We start from the raw sequence: 8,130 nt of genomic DNA, 5'->3' as shown, positions 1-8,130 counted from the left end.
CTCAACCAGCTGCTCTCTAAAGAGGCCAGCTTTTGGGAGGAAATAAAATCAATATACACTTAACAAAGTTAACCTATTTGGCACAACGTATTTTTGTAGGTAAGAAGATTTCTTTTTCGTGGTCTATAGGATGGAGAAAGGCCCGGAACCCAATTTCCATCGAAGTCCAAGCACCTTTCCTCGACACCCCATTTGTTCCCCAGCCAGACTCTTGCCCTAAATGCTTGGTGCCTCCTTGCCCTGACCCAGCTCCCTCCTCCATCCTGTGTGCTGCCCTCCTCTAGCCGGCAGGGACCAGCAAACGCCCCATTTATCCTTCCCTTCTGTGGAGGAGAGACCCCAAGGTGTCCCCCACCCCCATCCCCAACTCCTGGTGTTCACATCGCTCTGTGATGCCCTTGAGAGTGCACACCTGTGATGGATGTGCTTCTAATGAAGGACCAGGGCAAAGGAGACAGGATGTCACACTGTGACTAAGTTATATTATACAGGCTCTTCCCTCCGGAGAGCCTCTGTGCTAACTGGCTCCAGCCCCCGTCCCTCAGGATCCCAGCATCCCTCTCACACCCTCCTCTCATCTCACGTCCATTCCATGTGGTTTGGGGTGACATTTTCAGCAGTCCCCTTGGACTCTGGGTTCCTTGAAGCCCATGTCCAGTCTCTCTAAGCCACCCACCTCCGCAATCACAATCTGGGTTCTGGCATCACTGGAAACTATCCCCCTGCAAACCACTGAGTCTGTCCCCTTCCTCTCCTTCCTGCTGGCTGCTTAATAGCTCCCCCTGCACTACTTCGCCTCATCAGCACCCTGCTCTGTCATCCCCACACCCCCCGCCACTTCCTGTTTGCCCTCCTTACCAGATTTGGGTCTACGTCTACAGCAGTCCTGGTGACAGCCTAACCTCCATCCTTGGTCATGTTGTCTCAGCCATCTGGCGGCTCATCATTGCAAAGAAATGGCTCTTGCCAAGACCTCCAGGGACCTTAAACTCACTGAGTCTTGTGGGTACTTATTAATCCTTGTCTTCCTTGAACCCACCGTCTCCTCCATCAGTCTGGTCCTCTTCCCCTCTGGCCTAGCTCAGTGAATGGCTCCACCAACCATCCTCTGGGACTGGCCAGAAACCCAACAAGTCCTTCATAGCCCATCTGTGCATTTCACTTTCTGCATCTCTTTCAAGTCTATCCTTACCCCTCCCTCGTCACTACCCCCAACCTAGACCAAGCTAACTCCATCTTGTGCCGAGACCACTGCTATCACCTTCTGCCCCCTCCAGCCAGAGAGAAAGTCTCAAAATGCAAATCTGATCCTGTCACGCGCTTATTTAAAAGATTTCAATGATGACTTACTTATCTCAGGACATATGTACATGTCAAAATCCTAAGTGACCCGGCATAGTCTGCTGCCTATGTGATTCTTTGCCCTCATCCTGCACTGTGCCCCCCACAACTCCCTGGCTCCAGACACATTACATTTCCTGTGCTGTGGCCAATTCATATTTGGGTTTAATGCTTTTATTTTATTATTATTTTTCCTTTTCTGGCTGCCTTGCAGCCTATGGAGTTTCTGGGCCAGGGATCGGAACCAAGCTGCAGTTGTGATCTAAGCCACAGCAGTGGCAACACCAGATCCTTAACCCACTGTGCTGGGCCAGGGATTGAACCTGTGTCCCAGCGCTTCCAAGATGCCACTGATCATGTTGCACCACAGCGGGAACTCCTGGATTTAATGCTTTTAACTTGTAAGTCCTTTTACATGTGGTTTTGGTCTTCAGGGCAGAATTTAAAGTGTGATTTTACACCATGGAATGGCCCTTCATAAGCATAAAGGAATATTCTGAGATCATTAAGAAAGTTGATACCAGTGTAGCTGAAAAGGCTATTACTGTACATTTATTGATTCCACAAACCATGGAAATCCTTACCTGCTCCACACGCATTCAGAGAGCTGATGTCCATGTGGCACACACACACACACACACACACACATGCAATGTGCACAGATGCTCATGGACAGTGACCACGTGTTTCTCAGTACTCTACATCCAGGGGACAAATGCCAACAGTTTCAGCTCTACCTGAAGGCCTTCTGCAGGGTGATCTGTTTTTTTGTCCTTTCTTTCTCCTTCCTTCCTTGCTTCCTCTCTCCCTGCCTTCCTTTTTCCTGCCTTCCCTCCTTCCTTCTTTTCTTTCTTTTCTTTGTCTTTTTTAGGGCTGCACCCTCGGCATATGGAAGTCCCCAGGCTAGGGGTCTGATCAGAGCTGCAGCTGCCCGCCTACGCCACAGCTATAGCAATGCCATATCTGAGCCATGTCTGTGACCTACACCACAGCTCATGGCAACGCTGGATCCTTAACCCACTGAGCGAGGCCAGGGATGGAATCTGCATCCTCATGGATACCGGTTGGGTTCTTAAGCTGCTGAGCCACAACAGGAACTCCTGCTTTTCTGTGCCTTCTGCCTCTGCATTTCAGAGTGCATGTTGACTACCAGGAATCCTAGCATAGAACCTGCATTTCTTCAGACAGGGGCTGGCCAAGACCTTGTAAAACCTAGGTGGCTCCAACAAACCCGCTTTACATGTGCATGCTCTCTGCAGGCATTGACCCACCTTGGGTCATGCATGCCCATGGGCACAGCCACTCCCAATGACTGGTATTCATTATGTTCAGTCTGAGAACATGTACCCAAGCCAGTCTTGCCCCTACAACACATCCAAGGGTAGCCAGGGGTCTGAGGGCCCTAAGTTGGTCTGGGGGTTGGCATACGATGGCCCAATGTCTGCTCACTCATGACGTGTCGTCTATGGCTGCTTTTGTACTACAGGAGCAGAGTCGAGTAGTTGTGACGGAAACTGTATGGCATGCAAAGTCTAAAATATTTAGTAGCTGGCCCTTTACAGAAAACGTTTGCAGACCTTTGACTATGTTTTCCAACTGTTTCAGTGATGACAACAACAAAGTAGGGTTGCCAGATTTAGCAGTTACAATACAGGACACTCGGAGTTCCTGTCGGGGCTTAGCAGAAACGAATCTGACTAGGAGCCATGAGGTTGTGGGTTCAATTCCTGGCCTCGATCAGTGGGTTAAGGATCTGGTGTTGCTGTGAGCTGTGGTGTAGGTCGCAGACACGACTTGGATCTGGTGTTGCTGTGGCTGTAGCCTAGGCGGGTGGCTACAGCTCTGATTGAATCCCTAGCCTGGGAACCTTCATATGCCACAGGTGCAGCCCTAACTTTGGCTCGGATTTGAATCTGCTCCTTGGCCTGGGAACTCCATGTGCCACGGGAGCAGCCAAAAGAAGAAAGAAAGAAAGAAAACAAACAAAAAAACACCAGATGTATAATATAATTTTCTCATTGTCTGATTTAATGGCCCAATTTTCATCCCTGGTAGATGCAGAAACTACCACTCTTTCCTGGTAGATATGGAAACAGGCCTGGTACACCCTGCCTCACACTGTTTCTTCGTACCATCTCCACGTCAGAGGGTTGGCTGAAGTCACTCTAGATGGGGGACATGACCTCTGAAGTAGCTTTGTGCCTCTGGCTGGTGGAGGCTGGCTGAGGCAGCAGTCCCATGCCCATTTACTGGCTAAATGACCTGGAGGAAATTACCTAACCGTTTGAGCCTCACTTTCCTCCTCCGTAAGGTGGAGGGATGACAGTGAGACCCTGCCTCGGAGGGTGATTATGTGGATTCAACGAATTAGCACAGGTAAGGGACTTGGAACCAGGCCTGGTACATAGCCCTTGGTAACTGTTGCTGTCCTTTGCTTTACCAGCTGACTTGAAGAATCCAATGGGCAACGTGGAGTGTTCCCAAACCCAGCCTCCAGCAGTGTGGACTCTCCCCACTAGGTGTCACAATTCAGCAGACCCTGCCGGTCCCTTAGCTCTGACTTTTTTTTTTTTTTTTTGCTTATTATCATTTTTGATTTGATTTGGTGATTTCAAGGGGATAAACTAACACACCATTTCTTGACGTCTCTGGGGATCTAGAAATTCCAGCAGAACTGCTGTTGTCCAGGGCTGGAAGAAGCTCTTTGGAGGGCTGCCTTTGTTCAGAGTTAACGTGACATGTAATTTATTGTCCAAACCAAGATACTTTGAGAGTGAAAGTAATGATGCTAGGACAGGAGGAATAAATGGGCTGTGCCCCAAGATCCTGGGTATGGGCATCCCATCCATGGGGGTTTTTCCTCAGCATTTTCAGACTCCCCAGGACAGAAACTCCCTGACACTCCTGGACCTGTAAACAAGGTCCTTTAAACTTTGACCTTGTGGGGAGTTCCTCATGTAGTTCAGCAGGTTAAGAACCTGGCTAGTATCCACGAGGATGTGGGTTTGATCCCTGGCCTCACTCAGTGGGCTAAGGATCCATTGTTGCATGGCAGTGTCTGTGGCATAGGCCTGTGGCTGCAGCGCCAATTCAAGCCCTAGTCCCGGGAACTTCTATATGCTAGGAACTACCAAATGCCGTAGGAATAGCTCTAAAAAGAACAAACATACAAACAAAAACTGTGACCTTGTGTTTTGGGAGTTGTCATAATTCCCTTCTATGTCTTCCTGCCCTAAGAATGTCCTGCCTCCTTTGTCGGGTCATTTGTTTGAGTTTTGTCCTCAGTGGATGAGGTGGGTACGTGTCTGCCCCAGACTTCAAGGCTGAATACTTCCTTACCCCCATAGCTTTTCTCCCAGCTGTAAACCCCTTCAGAGTTATGAGTGCTCCAGCTCTGGAGGGAGGGTGAGCAGTGTGGACACTTTCTGGGTTATTGCTGAGGGGATTCTTCTAAGGTTTCTTCCAACCCGAGGCTCCATAATCCTATTATTTCAGATTTGCTTATCTCTCATTAAAGGGCAGGAGAGGCTAATGTTTGCACCTGCCATGCATCTAATGTTGTGCCTCCACCATCTTGGTCATCCCATCAACCCTTTGGGATCAGTATTATTAAACCCCAATTTTGGGAGTTCCTGTTGTGGCTCAGTAGCAATGAAACCAACTGGTATCCATGAGGATACAGGTTCGATCCCCAGTCTTGCTCAGTGGGCTAAGGATCTGGCATTGCCATGAGCTGTGGTGTGTGTTGCAGATTGAGAGGCTCGGATCTTGCAGCTCTGATTCGACCCCTAGCCCAGGAACTTCCATACGCCCCAGGCACAGCCCTAAAATGCAAAACAAAAATAAAAAAGAAATTTAAATCCCAATCTCATAGGCCTGGAGAGGGAGAGGACACAGCCCCTAAAAGGCAGAGCCAGAGTTCAATCCCAGGTCAGTCTGGCCCCAAAGAGTTGGGGATGCTACCACACAAGCTGCCTCCCAGTGTTTTTACAGTAAGATTGTAAACCAGCTATTGCTCTGTGGGGCTCCTGAGCACACAAGCCTTTCTGTGTCCTCCATTGCTTGTTTTTAGGGAATAAACCTCAGTCTCTATGACCTTCTCTGAGTTCCAAAGGGCAGTTGCTAATCAGGGAGGGAAGGGATGCAGAGACCAGGGGGGAGCAGGGAAGCCTTGGGGCAGGGTCTGGTTCCTCCTCAAGGAATATACAAAACAGTATCTTTGAGCCTTTCTGTAGAAGGACAACCCCCAACAAATGGAAGAACTACTTGATGAAGCAGTCTTCATTCTGGGAAGAAGGAGGACTACCAGAACCAGTCCTGGGGCCACTAAACACCAGCTTTGAGAAACAATGTAAGCTTGCCTCTACCCTGATCCTTACCTTCGGCACTAATCCTTACTACACTCCCCAAACTATAAAACCACCTCCTGACCCCTTCCAAAGGGGGCACAGTCTTTAAGGCATTAGCCTGCTGTGGCCCCCTTGGCCTGGCAAAGCAATACAGCTATCTTTTCCTCCTTTACCCAAAACTCTGTCTCTGCATTTCAATTCGGCACCAGCAGACAGAGGCCGAATTTTGGCAACAAGATCACTTGCCCAGCGGACACCACAAGCAAATCCCTTTCTCTGAGTCTCAATTTCCTCTTCTGGAAGCTGGACAGAGTTACATGTGGCTAAGGGCTGTCACAGTGACTGGGGAGATTGGGGCCTGGGGGAGGGGTGTCAGGCTGGGGAGACTTTATGCGGGGCATTGAACAAGGGTTTGAAGGAAGGGAAAGAGGTTTCAGAGGGGATGTATCATTGGGTTAAGTCTACCAGACAAAAACAAGATTGTGTATGTAGGAGGGGGTGGGGCCCAGGAGATGAGCAGAAACTGCTAGTCTAACTAAGAAAGGCGAAAGGGACCCTGGTGACAGGTCAAAGACAAAAAGTTTGTCTCAGATCATACTTAGCATAGGATGGTGCAGGTGGGAAGCTTCATTTCATCAAAAAGCACATTTTTTGATAACCGTAGTGAAGAGAAGAGGGTTGTTAAGCGGTCACTCTGGAAGAGAGTCCAGGCTTAGAAAGGACTACAGGAAGCCCTGGGCCGGAGAACCTGTAACCCGAGTTTGTCCTGCAGTTCAGGTCGAAGGGCGAGCGGTGCCCTTTACCAACCCTTGGAGGCCGGTACTTCTGGGGAGGCGGACAGCCTCTCCTCCAAAAGCCTCTCTGGCGGTCTCTAATACACATCCGAGTCAACAAGTCAGAGGCCCCAGGGAAGGGCTACCGAGGTGTGGGGGTGGAGTGGAGAGAGGTCAAGGAGCCGGCTCCAGCGGGAAGGCTGTGACCCAGCCCGGGATTGGACGGCCTCGGGCCGGTGTCCGCGCGCCCACAGCAGGGGCGCGAACTCCCAGGCCCTGACCTCCTGCCAAACTGAATAGGCTGCCCGGGCCCCTGGGGCAAAGGAACTGGTCGTACCAGAGCCCCGGAGGAGTGGCCGACCGGAGAATCTAGGCGGCAGGGAGGGAGGATGGCTCCTGGACGAGAGCGACGCCTGGATCGGAACACCCGAGCCCAGCAAGGTCTTTGCCTGCCCCTGGGTCCCTCCAGCTCCAGCGCTCTGGATCCGGTCAGGGGGTACTGGAAGCTCCGGACCGCAGTCCCTGCCCTCCGCCTTGCACACCCCTTTTCCACCCGCTGCCCCGCCCGCAGTGCCCTTCCCAGAGCCAGGCTTTAGTTCCCCTCCCCCACTCTTCTCGCGGGGGCTCGGGCCCCCTCAGCCTCTCAGTTCCCGGGATGGCCCCTCCCCCGAGGGCCCGTCCCGCCCCAATCCCCGCCCCGCCTTCGACCTCGCCACGCCCCTACATTGCCAATCCGGGATAGGCCCCGCCCATCGTCCCGCCCCGCCCTCACCCCGCCCCGTGGCCTCGCAGTCCAGGGCAGGCCCCGCCTCCTGTTTCCGCTGGCGGAGGTCTGGCGGTGGCGGCGCGCGAGCGCGAGCGATCCCGACCCCACATTCCTGGGAGCGCGGTGAGTGCAGCCCGGGGCGGGCGGGGCGCGAGCCGCGGGTCGGGGGCTCGGGAGGGTGCGGGCTCACCGCGCCCGGGCCGACTGGGGGCCGGCCGGCAAGCCCCCTACCCGGTCCCCGCAGGGGGAGCGGCCCGGGGCGCCCCGGGGAGGGGTGTCTGGGGCGGCGGTGACGAGCTGAGGGAGGGATGCGGTCGGCGCCCTCTGGGGGGGCGGGAAGTCGCCCAGAAGGGGACTATGCGCGCGGGGCCGGGTAACGGGGTGAAGGCGGGTGTCTGCAAAGGGAGAGGCTGTGAGGAAGACCTCCTTTGCGGGAGTGGACGGCGGAATCCCAGGCGAAGGGATGGGGGTTCTGTAGGATGCAGCGGAAAAGGAGAGCCCCGAAGCTGTCAAGGGTTTCTGACTTTGTGACCCAGTGGAGCGGATTGGGGAGGTCCATACAGCACCCCCAGGGAGGGCCGGGGCTCAGGCAGAGCTGGGATACCGCCTGCAGGCCACCGGGCACCCCGACCACTCCTTGGGCCACCACTGGCAGATCGGCGCTCAGAGTGACAGGGCTTTGGCACGCCCCAAGGTCCGAGATGTAGTCCATCTGTGCATCCAAGTTTGGGACTTTAAAAAACTTTCTTGTGGTTTAAAGGAAAAAAAAAAATGTCCAAACTAGAAACTGGCTTCTTAGGAGAGCAGTATTTCTACTTGTGTATTTCAGAACTGGAGTGCTGGATCTGTTCTCTTTTAAAAAAGAAACTGGTCTCTTTGCCTCTTTTCCAAATGCCTGTAG

The 8,130-nt window shown here is 52.8% G+C and overlaps 1 protein-coding gene across 2 annotated transcripts in view; it reads left to right on the top strand.

The window, feature by feature from the left end:
• The first annotated feature begins 7,277 nt into the window (after window positions 1-7,277).
• TSPAN9 (tetraspanin 9) overlaps window positions 7,278-8,130 on the top strand; it is a 192,594-nt gene continuing 191,741 nt past the window's right edge. For both annotated transcript variants that reach the window (XM_005664070.4, XM_085024864.1), the window contains exon 1: window positions 7,278-7,352. The gene's annotated coding sequence lies outside the window, so the exon portion shown is untranslated. The remainder of the gene's footprint in view (window positions 7,353-8,130) is intronic.

Source organism: Sus scrofa, chromosome 5 (genome assembly GCF_054392235.1).
Source record: "Sus scrofa isolate SSC_HxYL_T2T_F1_AM1 chromosome 5, Sscrofa_HxYL_maternal_Yorkshire_Landrace_v2.0, whole genome shotgun sequence".
NCBI classification, from domain to species: Eukaryota; Metazoa; Chordata; class Mammalia; order Artiodactyla; family Suidae; genus Sus; species Sus scrofa.
This window is presented reverse-complemented; position numbering and strand designations above follow the sequence as displayed.